General features: G+C 41.0%; 1 protein-coding gene across 5 annotated transcripts in view; it reads left to right on the forward strand.

The window, feature by feature from the left end:
• The window catches only part of CALD1 (caldesmon 1), a 198,152-nt gene that overhangs the window by 143,857 nt on the left and 32,847 nt on the right, over window positions 1–21,448 (forward strand). The window lies entirely within an intron of this gene.

Raw genomic sequence — 21,448 nt, forward strand, 5'->3', positions numbered from 1 at the left:
CCACAGACAGCAGCAGTGTTGGTGGCACTATGTTATCTGGCTAATTCTGCTCCAAAAATTGATGCTGTTCATTTTCATTTGAAGCCATCTCTTTCCTTCCTTCTGGTCTTCTCTGTTGGCCATGCTTTTCATTCCTGTTCTCCAGTGGGCAATGGCCTGAATCCTTAATTTGTAAAAGCCTTTTTACATTACTGAGGTAAAATAAGATGGACGTAATGTAACTAAAGACCAGATGCACAAAGATGTTAGCCTGTAGCGAGTCTATTTGTCTCCATTTTGAAAGCTAAGAATGCCAGTCAGCCTCTGAACATGGCTCTTGTCCAACAGTGACAAGTGTACCATGGGCCAAGAAATACGCAGTTTTCTTACAATGTCCTGTCCATTTGTGAGCTGCACTGTTTATATCCAGGTTGCATTTCAGTGCCTGATGTCTGGCAATGAAGTCCAAAACACTTGGGATGGTAGGTGAGTGTTTGATGCAAACATATTCATCTGTGGGTGGACCCACATATTCATGTTAAACACTGTAATAACAATACTCCGTGTATGTAGAGCATTCTTGACATATTAATTGTCGCCACCTGAATGAAATACATGTGCTTTGGTGTCTGGTTTACACATCAGCAGGGACAGTGGCTATTGAAGACTGAACATCCGGTTCAAGATTTTGTAGCTGGATTTAGGAACCTTCGTCATAGTGGGTCAGAAGAAATTTACTGGAAGAGCTGAAGCATTTTTGAGTGAGATTATCCTTAGTGGAAGAAACATTATGGCAGAGAAAAGACAGGTTTATAAGGAAACATCTCTGAGATTTCACAGCCTTCTTGCCTCAGTGAAAGATGCTTTTCTTCCTCCAGCACAAGCAAGGCATTGGGTGTTGGGAGCACCAAGCTGGATTAATTTATGTGGAGTTTTGGGCATCCACCTGAGTTTGAAGTCATGTAACTCTGTGAGAATCAAACTTCTAGGATTTTGTCAGAGAACAAGTGACTCTGGAGAGTTTAATGAAAACCCTGAGCTGAATTCTCCACCCTGTCCAAGCCTTGGTTCAAGCCAGGACTGTGGTGAGAGATATCAGACTCAACCTGGTACTGCTCTCTGGGAATCCAAATGCATGAAATGAGCTGTGAGAATTGTTTCTGATAAAAGGTAAATTTAGCAAAACCAAGAAAAATTGGGAGAGTTCTGGGCAGAGCAGAACTGGTTGGAAGTTCATGTCAGGTTTCTGACATTATCTTTGCCTAAATGAAAACAAGAGGAAATACTTTTTAAAATTAAAATGCCTTTTTTTGACACTTTCTGAGTAGGAAATTACTGAGCTGCATCTTTGCAATATTTTTTTGAAATAAAACATTCTGATCTTTTTTTTAATCTTTTGATTCAAATTGACCTACATTTTAAAGAAAAAAGTTAAAAGAAAAGAACTTAGATGAAGGATTTGCCTTCTTGTTTCAGGCTGAATTAAAATAAAACAGCCCTGAACATTTTCCATATCACTTCACTCTGACAAGGGTTTTTTCTTCTGCTTCAGCAAAACTAGAAAATTCATTGTTAGTGCAGATCTTAAAGCCAGATAGCTCCTCCACAGCCATGCTGTTGGCATAGGTGTTCTACCAGTGTGGGATGGGGGTGGCAGAACTTCATCCTGCTTCTTCATACCCCTGCCTTTCCCTTTCCTGCCAAACCTGCAGTCCCAGGCCTCCCCATCCACCCTGTTCCCAATTCAGAGTAAAGCAAGAAGGTTCAAAAGAACCGGGGAAATTCTCTGGTGATTATTTTAGGCCCTCTATGTTCTTTTGTCCATATATATGCATATATGTCCATATAATGCAGATGTAGTAAACTAGATAATCTAAAACCATAGGTTTAAAAATCCAACCAAGCAAAACACTTCCGTCGATCGTTGAAATAACTGAAACATGGAGACGTAACTGACTTTGTAACTTTTCACTCCTTTCACATTTTACTTTTTTAAAGAAAACATTAAAAAACCCCTTTCTTTGCACTATTTTCATGTACTGACATTTGATTTATGTTTTGAGCTGTGTAAGCACTTAAGTGTAGTAAAAAAAGTCTCCTTGACTTCAGTAAGGCCGCTTACATGTATAAGTAGCTGCAGGGCCAAGTTTATAATTATATATCTGTATAATGTTAGCCTTCATACATTTATCCATTCCAATTTTAATTCCCCATTTCATACAATCTATGATCAAATTTTGGAGCCCGAACTAAGCTGATGTCGTCCCTTTTAATTTAGGACTCAGCCCTTTTATTCTCCTCCTGTGTTTTATTTTTATTAGTTGCTTTCTTTTTGTGCTGATGTGCAGCACATATTGTTAAAGCCACTTATTAGAGCCAGAATTTTACAGCATGGAGACTGTCCTAATAAGGGAAAAAAACCTAGCCCTTTATTGGTGAGGTAAGAGAAATCAGGCAGCGGATAATTTTTTTGCTGATTGAGAAGGATAAGGTGCGGTTTGGCAGGTATTGCATTGGTTTGGCATTTGCTGACATGGTTCCTCTTTTCTGCAGTTCAAATCCTTTGCAGAGTAGACAGTCAGGGAGGGCTTCCCCTGCCACCCCCCTTTGCCTTCCCCTCCCCTCTTCCTTCTCTTTTTCACCAGTGTTCAGCGTTGCCGTGAAATCTCCCTCTGACACACAAACTGGATGTGGTAATGAGAAGTTTTTGCAAGTCTAACAGTGCCATACTGTAATCACCTTTTTAGGGAATAGCGGGCACGTTGGAACACAGTTTTCCATGTGGGTTGTTCTACATCCAAAGCATTTAAACAGTTTGTGAAGTTGTCAGAAAAATCACACTTTAGTCCAAGGTGGTATGATCCAATTTCTCTCTTCTCAAAAATCTGTCATTGTAGGAAAGTACTAACTACAAGGTTTAGTTGATGCTTTTAAATTGCTCAGCTGTTTTTCTTTCAAATTGCTTTGAAGGCTCATACTGAATTCCAGAGATGAGTAACACATCCCAGGCTTAAATACAGGCTTCAGATCTGAAGTCAATAGAGTTCCTTGGGTTTTAAACTGAGTTATGATGAGCAAAGTTTCAAGCAAGGGCAGAAGCTGGTATCTAAATTCTTTCCTTCCCCAGTCTCTGTTTGTCTCTTGGTGACTGAAATATCAAGCCATTTATTTGCTCTGCTTAAATTCACTCTGTGCTGCACCAGGAGACCAAAAGTGATGTAAAGTGGCTGCCCCCTTCCCACCCAGTGCCCTGGTGCAGTTCTTTGACTGTAGGAGGAATAACGGTTAACCTAATCACTACATACCCAGTTTTCTCTGTCACTTGCTCATTTATTTTCTTCTGACTATGGTAAGTTTGATTGTGTCACTTGTGAAGCAAATTTTTCCTCTTCACCCCCCCATCATAGTAATTCTAGAGTACGTATCCTGTTATTGTTGAGGTTAGCTTACTGTAGGCAAAGGATGTGAAAGATAAACTTGGATGATAATAAAGCAGAAAAGAAAAATAAACAGCATTAGTATCAGGGTTTGGATGTACCAGTTCACATTAAACAAAACATATAGATGCACCATTAGGAGTAGGCTACTCCCAAAAGCTTGCTGCACAACCAATTTTTGCAGTTTGGTTAGGTGGGGTTTTTTTATTTGATGCCTATTTGTATTCAGATCCTTCTTCCTCAAAGTCAGAATGTCTCTTGAAGATCAGGGACTTGGCTAACTTTGTTGTCTTCTTTTTTTTAATTTCTGTGTACCACTTTTTCATATACCTTGACTAAGCAACAGTGAGAAATATTCAGATCCTCATGAGCAGGAGTGACTCCAGCAGAAACTGGCATGCCAACAGGGGAGCATTAACTCTGTGCAAGCAGTTTTGATTCTGAACTCTGAAAGTTTTTCAGATCACTTTCAATCTGCTTTATACTTCTGCTTAGGAGGATCTGGTCCTGCTGTGGGTCCTCCAGGTAAAGGTTGCTGTATTACAGAAGAAAAAAAGACGATTCCGGTTCCAGACAGCATAAAACCTTATTCAGAAAATATCTCCTAACTGGCGTGCTGTACATTTCAAAAATTTGAGAAAGCAGCCCCTGTGGAAGCAGCACTTGTTTTCCTTCCTCCGATACTCTAAGAAATGTGGAGGCCTGTCCTAGAGGTGTGTCCTTGAGACCAATGCACTTGTCGCTACAGGATGTGAGATTTTGGCTTCTGTTCAGTTTGTTGAGCCAAATTGCCTGCAGATTTTTTAACCATAAAAATATATCACATGTTTCTGAACAGGAGATTTTTGGCTTGCCAAATTCCATCTGCAATACGTTCAGTACTGGAGTTGCTTCAGTGTAATTACAGAAGTACCTTCTAGCATCACAACCGTTGCTGTCCTGGCACGATTCTTACTACAGGTTTTTGTTGTTTGGTTTTTTGGGGTTTTTTTTGGGTTTGGGTGTTTTTTGTGGTTTGTTTTTTTTTTTTTTTTTTTTTTTTTTTCAGTGGAGTTTGTAACTCAGCAGTAGGATCAGGGGATGGCTGAGCCTCACAAGGCTCAATACACTGTAGGTTTCAGCATCCACAAATGACATGGACCGTCATCACACGCTGACGTGGCTATGGTGGAACCTTTATAGTCTCTTTGTTCATTTTCAGGTTGCTCCTGGCTTTCCAGCTCCCATGAGCTACAGTGGCCTCTCCTTTGCCATGTGCTTCCTTTCCCTCTTTCTTTTGTTCTTCCTTTTCAGCTCTCTCTTGCTACTGTGTTACAAGATATTTTGCGAAGCCCGAATGAAATGTGTTCCAACCATACCGTATTCTCTTGCATACTAATTTCTTCAAAAGTAGCCTCCCGTTTTTAAACTAGTGTTGAATAACAGCCTTGTGTATTTTGCGTAACACCCATCTTTGCTCTGTGAAGCAGGAGATTTTTAGGATTGAGCTTATCCCGCAGGAGGGAAATCACTGGCATGGATTCTGGGTGTGTACGATGGTGTTGTGCATCTTGGCCTTAGTCATCTGCCTCCTCCTGGAACAGGAGTGGTCAGACACATCGTGTCAGCAGTTTACTTTCTCAGGATTTGAAAAAGCCCCAAAGCCTAATTATCAGAGGTCACATCTGCTTCCAAAGCTAGCTAAACTTTTACTTAGAAAGATTAAGGCTGAGGACTAACTTTCTTCTAGTTCCTCTGTTACATTTGCCATAAAGGCTGTAGCAAAGCAGTTTTGAAGTTCTCTGCAAATGCAGCTTTTCCTCAGGACCTGCCAACGTGCTAAAAAGCTCTCTTAATGCTGTAGCAATGCTATCTTGGTATTCCCGCCAGTCCTTATCTATATGGCCTTGAAAGCTTCCCACTGACAGCATGTGCATTAGCGATAATTTGCAGCCCATCCAGTTGAGGACAAATATTCCTGTCTTGTGCATATCTGAGAGCTGCATTTGGTCCTTTGTCATTTTGGGATAGCCATGGGGTTAATTTCTTGCTTGATTTCCTGGATTCTTCTCTCTCTTTCAAACTCACCCAACACCCTGTGGAGTGATCGGGGAGGAGACAAAGTCTGGCTTGGTACCTCCCATCCAGTCCTGTGCTTATGGGCCCTGAACTTAGAAAGGTGAATGCTCTTGAACCTATGAAACAGTATTTGTTTCTGCTACATTCTCTGTGTGCTAGTCGTTTCTTGTGCTGTTCCGCCCTGGCAATCATACCCATGTGTTTTCTTTCCCCAAAAAGGATATAATTATGGTTTTCACAAGATTATAGCAAGCAGAGATTTTGCTGTTTAGTGCCTAGTGCCTGGCTTTTGGTCCCTTCCAGCACTTCTCAAGATGCATGACATCATTTCGGTGAGAGCCTGAGTCCTGAAAAGGCTGACAGTGTTACAAGGGTAGGCAGTAGGGAGGTTTGGGCTTGGGAGAATTTAAGGCGCAGGGCTCACAGGTGTGGAGGAAGAAGATGGAGACACCCATTAAAATGCCATTAGGTGAGGAGTGACAGGGGCTGCCTGGAATGTGAGAAGAAATTGGAGAAGGAACTGGAAAAGCTTCTGGGGAGCTGAAACAGAGGAGAATACCATTCGGAAGTTTTCTCTTTAACATAGGAAAGTAGGTAGTGGGGCCTTCCCTGGAGCTTCCCAAATCTTTGGTAATTTTGGGGAGTATTTTGAGCCATCTTTGGGCAAGGGTCCAGAAAAACTGTATATGGTTATAGCCATGCACAACCACTGACAGTTACTTTGTCTCATAGTCATCTTGAGCTGGCAGAAGCACCCATAAATACATCCAAGATCACCTCATTGGCAGAAGATTGCTAGTGTTTGAGTTAAGTTTTATGCCTGTGTTTGTATTAGACCAACTGGTCTTATAATACCTTATTGATGTAGGTAACGCCTGTTGTGCCAGCCTCTGGATCCCCCAAATGGATGATTTTTTCACTGAACATTCCTGTGCGTTAGTCGGGTGGGAACTGAAGCACAAGGGAGTTTAAGCATGTCATGCAGGAACTTGTAGCAGAGAGGGGCCAAATGAAGCTTTCTAAATCCCATATTTAGCATCTTAACTACCAGCATGTTAGCTTGAGTTAAAAGCAGGCTTAACTTATTTTTCCAATTTGGAGGATTGCTGATCTCCAGACCCTTTTGTTACCTCATAGCTGCTGAAGTTTATCTTCTTCAGACAGATGATTACCATATTCTTATTTACTCAGTAGTCTCAGTCTATTGAGTTGTGGTAACAGGTTGGGCCACACTCTTTGTGAGCACGAATTCAAATTCTCTTATGCTTGTCCTAATTCTTTATTGCGCCAAATATTCTGCAATTTACATTGCCAAATCCTTGCTTGCCAAATGTTATATTTTCACAAAAGTATATTAAACACAGATTTGCTATCCAGTGCTTGGTTTTTGGCCCCTCCCAGTGCCTTTCAGGATGCATGACTTAAATTCAGTGAGAACTTTCATAAAAGGGTAACTTGAATTGCATCTCCCTTGCAGTGGGCTTAGTGTGCATATATGAATAGTTACTATGGATTGCAGGGAAGACGATACTTGGATGAACTGTGGCATGTTTGGATCAAGTCTAAGGTCTGTTCTCTGGTGGTGTTATGTCTAAGGATCCATCTGCTGTGCAAATGCCTTGTTATAGGAGACTCAGTGGCTTCCTAAGACACTCTTCTGTCTTGCAGTGCAGGTGAGACAGGAAACATTTTGACTTTGAATCAGGATGAAATCCTGCAAGACCCAGTGTTGGAAAGGTTGCCTGACATCCAGGTCAGTCCCATCTACACTGTGGGACTGAAGAGGATGCAATGAGAGCCGTGGTGCACAGAAACCTTCCCATGTGATGTCTTCTATAGTTTCTGTAGGACTAAAACCTCTCTGGTGTAGAGCTGTTGTTTCCTCACTCAACCACCTTTTGGGAGTCCTACCTCACCAAGTTGTCTTTCTGCACCTGTTGAAGCTTGAGAAGCAGAAGGATTTGGCAGCAAGCTAACTCCTTGTTTCCCAATGGTAGGGTGAGGACCCTGCACCCCATTTTCCATACTTCCAGACACTTAAGTGTATCTCAGTTCACAACCCAGTGCTTCAAAAAGGCGCCAGGCTGTGTTGAGGCATGCTGACCCCTGCGCAAAGCCTGAGGTGCTTTTGCTGTGACATGGCTGCAAGATCCCCTGGGCTAAACTAGCTTTTCGCCCTTCCTTTCCCATTTCTCAGCAGGCACAACTCTTTTTAAAATGTAAACTACTGATTTGGAGGTACCTAGCAACAGAATGCATTACACAGAGGAGAGGCAGGCTATCACTTGCTTAGAGAGAGCTCAGGGGAGGATGTCTCTTTGTTCAGTATGCCAGCAAAAAAACGTCCCAGGATAATCAATTCTGCCAGTGGCTTTCACACGCTTTCAGGCATAGTGATGGAAGTCAGCACAGTACAGCTGTTAGAGACGGGCCTGGGAGGAAGGAGTCCACGTACCCGCAACAACTCCCTTCGGAAGTTGCTGGAAAAGTTCCTGGTAGCTTCAACAGGTTTTGAAGCAGGCGTGAAGTAATGCAGCCAAAGCGAGAATCTTATATGCTGCGTGGTTTAGGCTAAAAGTAGTACGTTTGTTTGTGTCTTTGTTTTTCCATTCCATAAACTGGCACTATAGTAGTAATAACACCCACCATGCAGAAGTCAGAAGGGGTTGCAAGAATTAATTAACATTTGTAAAGCACGTCGAGATCTTTTGATGGAAAGGAGTTAGCAAGTGCCAAGCACTAATATAACAACGAGGGGAAAATAGCCATTGGTCTGCATTCACTCCTGGAATGTAGCGGATTATACCTGAAGCCTTGGCTTAAATATTTGTGTGTGTGTTTAATGATGAATTTTTCAATTACCTTTTCTTTAAAAATGTCGGTTGAATCTGTAAAAAGGCTTTGCTTCTTGGTAATGGAAACTTATATTTTCTTGTCTCCCCTCACCTTTGGAATTAGACTCTCTTTTGCCTGCACTTGCAGTCTGTTCCTGTTAGCCGTATCGCTTTCTTACCACGGCAGCCCTTCACTATCCTCCCCACCTTGTTGCTGACCTCCTCTCGCTTTCCTTCTACTGTTGGTCACACTCCTCTCCTATAATCCTATCTGCTTTGCTCCTTCACCTTTACTGCCCTTTTTTAGCAGTATGATGAAATGCTGATAAAAGAAAGTATGTGTTGTGTGGCATCAAACCGATGCTTTGTGGACCAGTGCTTTGGTTGTGGTGTGCAGAGGCGAGGAAAATCACAACACGAAGTAATGCCGTGCTCTCCAACAAGAGCATGCTCATCGCTGTCTGGAAGCAACCGAGAGCTCGTAGGTGCGGCCCAGGTTAGGGCTGCTCGCCCTCTCCTGCAGCCCAGGTGCCAATGGGAGAGGAGTGTGAATGTATTTTGCCTGTTGGACAGGCTGAAGCTGGGACCAGGACTGAAAGCTTGGGGCCAGGGTTTGTATCTGATGAATAGGAAGCACAGAAGGGGCTGGGGGGACTCTGACCAGTTAGGGCAGAGGATGGCTGGTTGGCAGTGGAAGATTTGCCAAAGAACCAACAGGACCTGATCAGTAACTTGCTGTGAACGTACAACTGGCACTACCACTCGGCTCTCTGTGTCCATGCAGAGCCCATCTGTGTGGGGATGCTACAGTATAAAGCATTTTGCAACTGCTACTACAGACTGGTTCCCTATGTGGAACTGCTATTCCAGAATGAAATTGAAATAATAATAATAAAAAAAGCACACCATAATAATTGCTGTGATTTGGAAACATGCTGTATATTGCAGAAAAGCCCCTTGCTCTGGCACAGTACCTCCACAGGGCAGTTTCTCTGTGCTAGGTGCCTTATGTCTCCAACAGCTGTGTATGTCCCATTGGGAGTCCACAGACCGCAGGCACTTCTAGGGCAAGCAAATTGTTATTTTCTTCCATTTCCTTGTTTTTATCTGGGTATTTTCTGTGAATAACTCATGACTTATAGATAGTTTGTTAGTGAATATTTGAAGTGAGAGAGGTTTTTGTTGAACTTTAGAGTTCCATGAAAAGTGGTTTTTTTACCCTTTTTAAAGAACTGTGGCTTTTAGATTTGTATTTCCAGTGTGATTGATCAGCTCTCATGAACTCCAAGTCAGCTTTCCACAGACTTTCTCCAATAGTTTACACTGAGTTGTTTGGTAGTTTCTTCTCCTGGAATAAGGATCACAGCAGAGCAATGTAAGGGGCACAGGCACATCTAAGGGAAACTGAACTGAAAGGATAAAGCCAGAATATTTTATTGTGTTTGTGTGGGTGTAGTTGCGATGGCTGCATTTCAAACTTCCAGCTGTTTAAATTGCACAGTGCTGTTATACGATGTCCGCAAATCATTGTAACATTAGTGTGCTGTTCAAAGTGCTGTACGTGACCTTGCATATCTGTACAGGCCTGTTTTATGGAAGGGTTTTTTACCTTTCATGAAGGTGAAAGACACATCGGGATTAGCTTTCGGACAGATGCATGGAATGTATCTGCCGCTAATCCTGTTAGCAAATGACAGGATCTGCACTCGTAATTCCTCCGCTGTCTCACTGAAAATGTCTCCTAATCACCTTGGCTGTTGACAGTAGGTTTCTTAAACACCTGAGAAAGAGACAGATGCTTATCCATGTTAAAAATGAATAACCACGAATTTCCCTTGAAACCAAATCCACACCTGCACGTGTCGGTGAGTTGTGTGCATGGGGAATCGGAACTAGAAAACTTTGAGACATCTGATTTTCATTAAGTTTTTTCCCATTCACCATATGTTGTAGCACTGAATGTATTTGTAATGCTGTATCCCCCCTAAAGTGGTTTGTTTCAGTTAGCATAAGGCTTCCCAGTCCACTCTGTTTTGGTGCTTGTTCTGCTCTTACATTTCAGATGCTTTCCTGTTTGCAGCATTTATTTCAATATTTAGTCTGTAGCGGTATGTTAAGGCTGTGTCCTCTTGCATATTTTGTGTCGGGAAGAGTGGATGAAAAAAAGATTATTCTGTGATTATCTGAATGATTATCTGGTAAAATTATTTTTCCAGGCTCTCTGTGTGCAAATACATGCCTTGTACTTTGTTCCTGCAACACAGACTTTGCTGTATTTCTGAAAGGTCTAGCAGACATCTTCAGAAACCTGTCTGGCTCTGAGCGATAGTCATCTAGTTACAATCTCTAATCCCCTGGGAAATATAGAGCGGTTTTTACACTTTACAGACCCCAGGCTAATGCTAACACCCATACTTTTTATGAATCAAGCAATAGAAATAGTCGGTTCTGACCATTTGTAGGCATTTCAGATCACATAACATTTCAGGCAAGGCCGAAGGAGTTACTAAGTGATGTGTAGTCTGGGTAATCATGACCCGCTATCTTAGAGTTTCCATTCTGTCAGTCATGGTCGATTTTGGCTTTCCAGGCCCTGGACAGCCGTATGAATCTGGCCCAATGATGGATGTTAACGGCAGAGCCCCATACCCAGTCCTGGTGCTTTCGCACCCCGACAGATCTCTTTCCCTCTTCCCTGTCCTCCGGGTTTTTCTCCATCAACCTTTCTCCATTCCCCATCTTGTGCCCTGCAGGAATGAAGGCTCCTCATCCATTGCTGCTGTCTGTCTCTCCCCTTCCCTAGCCGAGTGAGATGTCTTGTTCCAGGCCCCTTCCTATAGCCCAGTCCCTGTTTGATCTCTGTTTCCACCTCCCTCCTTCCTGCCCCACTGGTTCTCTGTCCCAGTCGTCTTCAAATCCATAATCAGCTTCAGTCTCAGATCAGTGACTGATACAGTTATGGAGCTATAGCTGTAGCCTACGTGCTGATCCACTCTAGGTGTGGCTGTATTTCAGTGATAGATGAAATAACTCTTGTCAAGATGGGTCCAGCACTATAGGTGGGCGTTGTCCCTGACATGAATCAACGTGATGCTGTGAACTTTCTTCCCTTCAGGATTCACCCACAGTAGAGTCCTGGCCCCTGGTTCCTCATTACACCCTGCGAAACCTGACAGGCAAGTGAAGAAAAAGTATGAATGCAAAAGGAGATTCTGCTCATAGAGAATATTTGTCATCTTAGAAAACTAAAGCCATGTTTCATCTCAAATTTCACATCTTGTTTTGGCAGGGTGGATGTTGAGTAGGTGTATGCTGGAAGTTGATTGTGAGTAGGTTGGGCACAGTGATGGAGGATTAGAGAGTGTGTGACTGAGATTGGGTTTGATGTTAATGAATCCAGAGATTCTCTGAGTTAACTTTTTAAGCGTTTGTCCTTACAATGATATTCAGTGGAGCAAGTACAGGTTGAAACTAAAGAAGCTTCCTGCATATGAGACCTATCCTCATGGTCCTGCATGTCCTTTTAAAATACAGTCCTCTTAAAATGCAGCAATCCTATTAATCTTTGTGGAGGGAATGAAATGCAAGCATCAGTTTGTTAAGAGGCTTTCTATTTCCTAGTGTGCTGCATTAAACAAGCCTTCAAAGCAGGTAACCAGGGTGAAAGTAGAGAAGCAGATGAAACTGAAAGGCCAGAGGCTGGTTTTCCAGGTCAGTGATACATACATAATTTATAATAATTAAGTTTGTGCTTTCGTGAAATCATATCTTTGTTCTTGTTTGCTAATTTGGGAGGATGCAGCATACTGTTTTGGAATAAAAAAAAATAACACCAGAAATAATATTTTTTTTTAAAAGTTTAAACTTTTTTTTTTCCTTCAGAAAACATTACCTGCTGCAGTTACAGGGCTAAACCAGACAATGAGCAGAGAAGAGTGAAAGCCAATTCTCCTTCCATCCAGTCTCCTTGCCTTTGTCTCTATAGTGAAACCTTGCTAAAATATCCCTTGTTTCTGTCACTGCTGTAGCTACACCAGGGTGGAGGCAGCCGGTACTCTGAGCACCATGTTCTATAAATCTGATTTTAGCTCACCTAGCCAAGGTGAGTTTACAATTGCAGGGCTTGTCTGGAAGTTCTGCTTTATGCCATTGCTGTCCTCAGAATTGAACCATTAGGAAGAAACACTGGGATGTTGTAAAAAGCCTGGCATAAAAAATGTTGAAGTTGCTATTGCACCCTAATCCCAAGTGTAAGAAACCCAAAAGTGCAATTCAGCTGGAAAGTACTTATATCAGTCTAACAAATAAGCTGAATCTATTGTATTTTACCGTCCCTTTATTCATTAGTTTACCCCTCTCAAAGTATATCCTCCAGCTACAGGACTAAGACAGACCCTGTTCTGCTTAATCTGCAACTTTGATTGAGTTGCGTTTTGGGAGTCCAAGCTGGAGGAGCTACAGCTTTGTTCAGTAATAGCACACTCTTGCATTTAAAGGGAGGTGGTTACATCAGAAAACTTGGCAAAACCAGACCATTGCTATAGGTATAGGGAAACTGAACAACAGTGATTGGAATCCTCTTGAAATGGATTGTAACTGTTGTGCTTGGATAAAAGAAAAAACTTCACTTCCTAATGACAACACAATTTCCACTCCAGCCTCTAGTGGAAAAAATATATTGCATGTGATGTGAGTTTTTTTATTTTTAAATAGAAAGAAGAACTGTTTTTCATATTCATTTCTGAGAAAAAAAAATATATTTCATGTATGTATGCATATAAAGTACATATATATATATATATATATATATATATATACACACACATATAAAAATTGCTGTTGGGTCATGAAAAATGGTCCTGTGCTCTTGTTCAGGTTCCTCCCCATAAGGCTGCAAAGGTCCTTGTGTGCTTTTGCTCCAGATTCCCCATGGTCTGTCTGATGGGTCATCTGTCCCTGCCTACATCTACCTCAGGGTCATAATTTAATGATATGACCGTGTAGGATGAGAAAATGGCCCAATAACAAAAATCCTCCTCGTGCCTTCCTTCCTTCCCTTGCCTTCATTTAGTGATCTCTGATAGATATCGTAGATGATGACATGAATTTTGTATGAATTAAAAAGATGTTTGGAGGAAATACAGAACATTGTAGCTTGAGCATGACATGTTGGAGATGTCAGTTTGCCTAAAGGTGCCTGTAAGAAAATGTAGGTTTCATTCCTCAGATCTTTTGCATATTTTTTAGAAAGACCACAATTCTCAATATGCAGAAGAACTTTTTTAAGTTACAAATGCTCTTGTCTGTCATAATTTTTAATTCCTTCTGTCTTGAGTAAATCCCTCAATCATGTCAATTGGAGTTTTATTTGCAATGAAATATAAAAGAGAAGGACTTAAGATCTTAACTTTGTATACATTCAGTAAGCTAGCAATTTGAGGTATGAAAGTGCCTTGAAAGCCATATTGAATACAGGGGCCCAAAAACACAAGGAAGAAAATTTATGATTTGGCTTTGTAGCAATTGTGGATTGTATATTCTGAGGTGAATCCTGTAAGTCCTTACTTATGCCTCAGCTAGGCAAAATACCCATTATTCTCAAGTCACATGCCTGAAATATTACTCGGTAAGGCTGTGGCATAAATTATTTTGGATTTTATATGCAATAAAGCACTAGAAATTGGAGGTGGTGGCAGCAAGCAGAAGGCAATTTGCTGCAGGGTCAACAAATACCACATCAACCACAGTGGTATGCACACTAATTGGGTTTTGCTCCCACTTTTTTAAGTTTGAAAAAGTAAGCTTGTTTTGTACACTTTTTTGCATGTTTGTCATCTACCAGGGAAAGAGATTTCTGGGTGAATTCCACTAAGCTTCAGGGAAAGCAGTGAAAAAGTAATAGTTATTAGCTAGAAGGCACTTGGCCAATTATTGTTTTCTGCCCAGTTACTTTTTTTTTTTTTTTTTCCTTTTCATGTGAAACTTCTAAATTAAAACAGGTTAAATATACTGTACTGCTCACTGACAGGTCAATGTCAAGTCTATTGTGGATGAAGTAAAACTGCAGAGCGTTACAGACTTCACATATTGAGAGAATTACATACTTTTCCCTGGGACATTTCCAACAAGCTCTTTTATCTAAATATAATATATGTCAGAGGCATATTTGACATTGTTTCAGTAGCTGAAGGTTTTTACCCTTCATGTTAGCGGCCCTGCATGCGATTTATGCTGAGGTACTCAGAGGCGATTTACCAGAGTTATTTGAATGTGGTTGGAGAATCTGCTTGCATTTCATATTATGAAACAGATCATCAGTTTTCAGCCATGAGGAAAAAAAAAAAAATAGGCGCATGCATGAGTCATTCCGCCTTTGTGCAGAATGATGCAGTGATATTACAGACTGACTCTAACTACGAGGCCCGGGTTTTAGGGCTTGAATCTAAAACCAAAGCAACAGTGTTGTTATGAGCAGAAAACTGCAAGAAATGAGACAAAGCATTGGAAATCCTGGTCGCCCATGCAACTGAAACTTGCATTTTCAACCAGAAACCAGTAATTTGGGAAGCCAGGATCTGTCCTAGAGGCTTCAGTGCCATCTTCGGCAATGAAATAAAATCTCTGGCTACTTTTGGCATGAATTACTTGGTAGTCACCAAGTATTTTTGTTGTCAGTATGGAGTAATTTTCCCTTGTGGTTATTGGCTTGCATGTCACTTTTTATACTTCATTCTTCCATGTGGATTGCTTGCACCTTAGTTTTTTAGAATCAAACTGTTAAAGGGGTGAGTGTACCTACTCTTTCGTTACCTGTGAAAAAACCTAAATGTAAAAACATCAAAAAGAAAGAAACCATAAAGAAGAATGTACACAAGCTGGACCTCTCAGAAGACCTTTTCTTTCCCATACTTAGCTGTTTTGTCATGCAAACAAAATAACAATCTCACAGCCAGATCCTTAACCAATGTAAATAATCTTAAGATTTTACTCAGCTGAAACAAAAAATTAGTTGTTAAAATACACATTATTTTATCTTTTAGGTATTTTGGATCGAGGTTTAAAGTAGGAGAAAGGCTTCTAAAGGTATGGTAGGAAATTAAGGATGCCAGATCTGACAGAAAGAACGTTCTTCTGCTAACCCATTGAATAAGTGGTTACCCAGCAGAAAAATAATAAACCTTGAACTCTTTGGAACTATGAAAAATAAGAAAGGATATTATAAATGCACAGTATGAAAATGATGTAAATGAGAAGAGAATACATTGAAAGGTGTGTCAGTCCCTTTATTTTTCCCAGAGAACTATGTGGATATCTGGGTAATTTGCCTGCTCAGGAGTATAGGCTGTGTAGCTCCAGAGAATGTGTGGGTGAAAAGAATAAAAATATTTGTGAGACAGAGATAAATTATGAGCAGAATGAGAAGGCATGTACCTTCTGTAAATGGAAGACTGTAGTGTTTAAGTCCAGCAGGTGCCACCGTATAATCTAGTCTAACTTTCCATACATAAGAGAGAACAGAATTTCACCAAGTTGTGTCTATAATAGCCCAAGAATTGGTATTTTACTATAGTATAACTTCCAAAAAGGCATCCATCTTAATGTGGAGATGCAAGAGATGGATGTTCCATTACTTCTTGTATATTTAATAATCCTCACTGTTAAAAACATGTGCTTCATTTCCAGTTTTAATTTGTCTGGGTTTAATTTCCAGCCATCGGTTAATTTTATCCACTTGTCTCTCCTACTTTCAATGTGAAAAAATGGTGCATGTCAAATTGAGAAATATGTGAAAAATATGGGTGTTAATAACAGCATTCATGCACAACATTGGACTGAGAACTGTGGTGGTATATCTGCATGTCTCCAGCATAATCCCCTGTTTTCACTCACTACATCTTTTTGAAACATGAGCATTTTGGATTGAAATTCTGCTCGTTCCCTCATAAAAATGACTCTTCTTGAGCGGGTCTGAGCAGAATGCTGGCAGCTCTTGTTGAATTATGGAGGAATGATTAGAAGAAACAGTTTTCCCCGCAACTGCCCCCCACCATTCACCACATTTTTAGATATGACTTGAACGAAATACAGCTGACATTTGACACGCAAAGCTTGACAGAGGCATAATCCTCTGGAAGCAATTGCATTTGTTATGTTTTTTTGAGGTGAAGATTGATCAGTTGTTTATATCCACATTTTGAAGCGTGCTTATCATAACACAAATTATATGAACAATAAAAAAATGGAAAATATATGCAATCATAAATAAAAGGGGACTGAATATCAACAGTGACACGAAGAGCACTCCCCAGTAGGTATTATAACAGAGTCCATCTTCACCCCACCCATCCTTTCAGGAAGAGCCTGGGTAAATAGAAAGGCTTTCTAAGAGCACAGAAGGCCAGCTTCTATAGACCAAGTCTGGTAGTGAAATTTATCATCAAGGACGTTTTACTGATGTTCTCCATCTGCCATTAATTTGGAGATACACAAGTCAACAGATGTCACTTTAGCTGCTGTGGTGTTAGGTAATGAAGGGTGAAGGTCTTAGAAGTAGGTTAGATTGCAAGTGGAGGTACAGCAGTTTGATATAGGATGAATGATCTCATTTCTTGGGGTGGACCACAGAGAAAATCAATCTGTAATAGATGTAAAGGCTTCTAGATAACAAAGTTGTGTGGGAAAGAGCTTGCTGAATAGGTACAGTTGCATCTAATTGAGGTGCATGTTGGGAGGGCAGTGCTACGAATGCAAGGTGTCTTTGCAGGCAGGAGAAAGGGGAGACAAACTGACATTTGAGTGAATCATGAGGGAAAAGAAACAGGCAGCCCAGCTCTGCCTCTTAAGTTAAAAATCTAGTCTTAAAGGCTTTTGTTCTGTTTGGAATTTTTTCATGTATTTCTGACACCCTTGAGGTGGAGTCAAAGCTCAGATCCACAGCTCTTCTTTCTCCCTGCCCCCTCTAGAATGGAGTAGTGTGATCCAGCTTATAAATGAAAAAGAATTTAGATTCTTTTAGCTTATGACTTACTGAGGGCAGGTAGTGCTATGAATTATTAAGTTTCTCTTTAATCAGAATACACAGTATTTAGAACAGGGACCAGATCTTCCCCTATCTTTATAAAATGCCTACTGTAGCAAGCCCCTGAGCTTGATCAGGAAATTTCAGTGCTGTCATAATTCAGACAATAAATAATAATGTAGTAGTACTGGGCAAGAAAGTCTAAAACCAAAGTGCCTCAGATAATGTTTGAACTGATTTGTGGTTTCAAGTGGAAACCAGTTGAAGCTGGATTGTATAAAATGGTTTCAGCCCCATAATCATCCTAGCTATTACCAAGTTTCTTACTGGGTTATAACTTTATTTAAATTTAGTGCTTGACATAAAATAGAGAGGGTGCTGAATCTCTCTGAAGCAGTTGAGGCAGATGGCCTCATTGCCTATATTCCTAATCCAGCAGAGTTATTTTCCACTCTAGGCTGTAGAGTCCCCCCATTCAGTCCGAGGGTAACGTTTTAGACTTACTCAAATAATCAGGAGATTTGTTGTTGACTTCAGCAGGTTTGAGATTTCAGTCCTGGAGATATAAATCTGTCCTACTCACTCAACAGGGCAGAACGTCTGTTGTTACTTGTTATCCCTACCTAGCGTGGTGGGAAACGTCCTCTCACATAGATGAGATGCTCGGTCTCCTGTACTTGAGTTGTGCTGCGTGGGAAGTACGATAGACTCAGCACTAATGCTTTACTAGAACAACTTACCAATAATACACAGAGGTTACACTGCTTTTTCTCACGTCAGAAACATAGAGAAGGTAACGGGAGAAGCAGCCAACACTCTGCTACTTTTTTTCTTTTAGTTGACATTTAGACCAAAAGCATGTTACCTTTGGTAGCAAGGTGTAGGATGGTTTCCAAGTCATCATCTTTTCACCTGAATATTTAATAGGAGGTGTCGCATATCAGAAGGCTTGGCATACCTCTCTGAGATCACACTGTGCCATGCTCTCATTGCCTGAGATAGCTGGAACAGCTAACTGTAGAGAGAGACTTGCCTGCAAAGACTTTGAACAGTTATGTGGAAGGTGACAAATGGATATAAGGTTAGTTTAATTTCGTTGTGGGGTGTGTATGCATGCTGGGCAGCAAGGCTGTTCTCCAAGGGTGGAGAAACAACACAGGCCAGCGTGGATCATCAGATTTCCATCTGTCTGATATACAGAGCTGAAATCTTGGAGTCACACTTTTTATTATTTGTTTACTCTTGGTCTAAAGAATGTCAAAAGATGTAGGCAAGTGGAAGATAAGCTCGGAAGAGCTCTCAGATTGATTTTGTTTGTGACGGTTAGCTGGGAAGAGCTGTAACAGTGGGAGAGTGAGGGTCAGTCTTCCCACTCCCAGTGGAGGGTGCATGAATTCATGTCTGCCTGTGGTTTACTTCCTATCTGAAATTTGTTTGACACCCTAGGCAGCAGAGGAGGAGGAGGCTAGTTAGTTATCTAAGGAAAAGAGAGTGATGTGCCAGCTGAGTTACAGTGAACAAACTCGGTGCACGAGGATTGAGAGAATGGTGAGATGAACACTGTAGTCAGAAGAGCGTATTTTTAATGGGCAAAAACGGCTTTTGTCTAACTTGCACCATCTTTCCTATGACTGAATTTCTCATGGAAAGTCAATGATAGTTAGAGTGACTATGTTGAATCGTTTCATAAATGATGCTGCTGTCAGTTTGCTCACGACATGGTCATTAGCCCATTAATTACCATAGCCAACCTGAACCTGCATTTTCAGCCTACTTTACTTTCGGTCTGTGGTGGCTACTTAGGTCCACTCCAGCAAACCTTGTATTTCTGAGGCAAGCAAAACAGCCTGTAGAAGTACAGTCTGGGAAGTAGTGTTAACATAACTGTAAAGAAAATAAGACACAGATCTATAAAATACTGCTATTAGTTGTTGATATGACTATTTCCAGGTTACTGGGGATGTTTCATGCATCCGTGCTGGTGGACAGAATTGAATACTTAAGGTGATCCTTATGGGTGGAGCCCATATCTGGTGTACTTTCTCGCTGTAGGAAACCACTGTGATATACAGTGAGGCAGTGGATATAGTTAAAAGGATACTGAGAGAGATTGTCAGCTTTCTTAACAGATGATCTATGTGATAAGTGTCTAAGGACAGGAAATACATATCTGTTTTCATTTGACTTATTTAATGGGTACCATTTGGTGGGAGTTTTTTGCTTAGGGTATTTTTTTCTTTCCTTTTTCTAGTTTTCTGAGCAACTACTGGTTTTAAAAAAGGCATTTTAAAGAGGCTTTTAAAAGCGGTTGTTCTCCTTGCTGTGTAGGAGTGTTCTGTGTGGGTACAGAGAGTAGGATAAGCTACTTCATCCTCCTGTGGTCTCACTGCAAAGACAAACCCTGAGCCATAGGCACTGGGAATCGACTCAGTCACGGCCATTATCCAGCTGCCACAGACTTAAGAGCAGCATGCCCTCTCCGGTGCCCTTACATTTGGAGTTCAGAGCTAAAAAGATCATAGGCTTCTTGCAGCCAGAACATCTTACTAACAAGTGGGCTTTCTGTGGTCAGTTCACTAATGCAGTTTTATTCCAGAGAGAGTCTCTTTGTTCTGCAAATTAAAGACCCCATTGGTTTATTATTGTATTTGTATGCTTTCTGTTCTAGACCTAAATGAAATGTTGATCCCCCTTTAAATTGCTTACAAATGACAGGAAGTGTTTTTTCTTGCCTTCCTTGCATCACCTCTAGTGCTTTTAATTAATCTCCTTCCTTTTTTCCTCTTCCCCCTACTGTGATCCTTCCTGGCTGTGCTGCTCATGGTTTTCACCTTCTTTGAGAGGATCTGTTTCTACAAAGAAAAGGTTGCAAGCTCTTGAAGTGGAGCATGAAAGTAGCAAATCAAATCCTTCATGCACTGAGGCCAAGAAAAGTTGCATGGGATGAAAATGCTGTTCCAGGTCTGGCAAGTGGCTCAGCCATGTTGGGATTTTAACTTCCATTTGTAATTTTTGAAGGAAAAGTGGGATAAAAATCTCTGCTGAACCTATACTTTCATCCTTCTTTCAGAAAAGGAGAAAAGCAGTACCAGAACAAGGCGATAGGAGAGGCTGGGACCCTAAGAGTGAAATTCATGACTAAATCAAAAAGTTTTAGTTGCTTTTAATGTTAAAATAGCCCTTGAAATGCAAGTTTAACTGTGCTTGTTTTTACTCAGTGCAGAGCTCTTTTTTCTCTATGTGCATTGCTGTACAGCTAACTTAAATGGGTGACTACATAAGGAAGGGTGACTTCTTAACCATCACGTATCAGACCATTGCTGGAAGCAAAGTAAATGAATGTCCTGACTGGGTCTGGCACATGTTAGCTTCCTATTTCACTTTCCCTGCACAAAAAGATAACAGGAATGCAGGCCTTTCCTTTTATCTCACACAGTAATAATGCACCTCAGCAAAGATTTGAATGGGCTGCAGGATTATTAGGATTGTAATGTCTTGCTTTCCTTTTCAAGTAGGATGAAACTAAATGTAATCATCTGTTGGGTTAGGTGAACACAATGGGTTCTCAGCTGTAGGCTTTCATCACAGCAGCGATCTTGTATGGTTTGGCCTGGTAGGGCTCCAGGCTCACAAAAATTTTGTAGGTGTCAGATGTCTGGCACTCAGAACCGAGCACTGAGAGCTGTTGTCATACTTGTGTCTCCCTGCCTTCTAGTCTTTCAATTTTAGGATACTGTCACCATTTTAAGCATGTTATATTTAGAGGAGGCTAATGAAAAGCTGCTTGGCTACGTCCAGTTTCAGTGACATGGGCTTGAGCGATAGTCTCCTCAAACACTGCTGTGTGCATTCTGGCAGGATCATGGTGCAGTCTAGCAGGATGTTTGCTCAACTACAGAGATGGGCTTTTATGGTCTTGGTATTTTCTAGGAGCAAACTGACAGTGTGGTGTGGCTGCTGCCTTCACTATGACTATTTTGTCAAGTTCATTTCTGAAAAAGAAAACAAACCCAAGCTTTGAAACTATGCATCTCAACTTGACAGCTTATTTTCTAAACAGCATATGGAGCAGCCACCGCAGCCATGCTTACTGTGCTCTGATCAGCTGCTTTTTGTAATTT

This window comes from Mycteria americana, chromosome 1 (genome assembly GCF_035582795.1).
Source record: "Mycteria americana isolate JAX WOST 10 ecotype Jacksonville Zoo and Gardens chromosome 1, USCA_MyAme_1.0, whole genome shotgun sequence".
NCBI lineage: Eukaryota > Metazoa > Chordata > Aves > Ciconiiformes > Ciconiidae > Mycteria > Mycteria americana.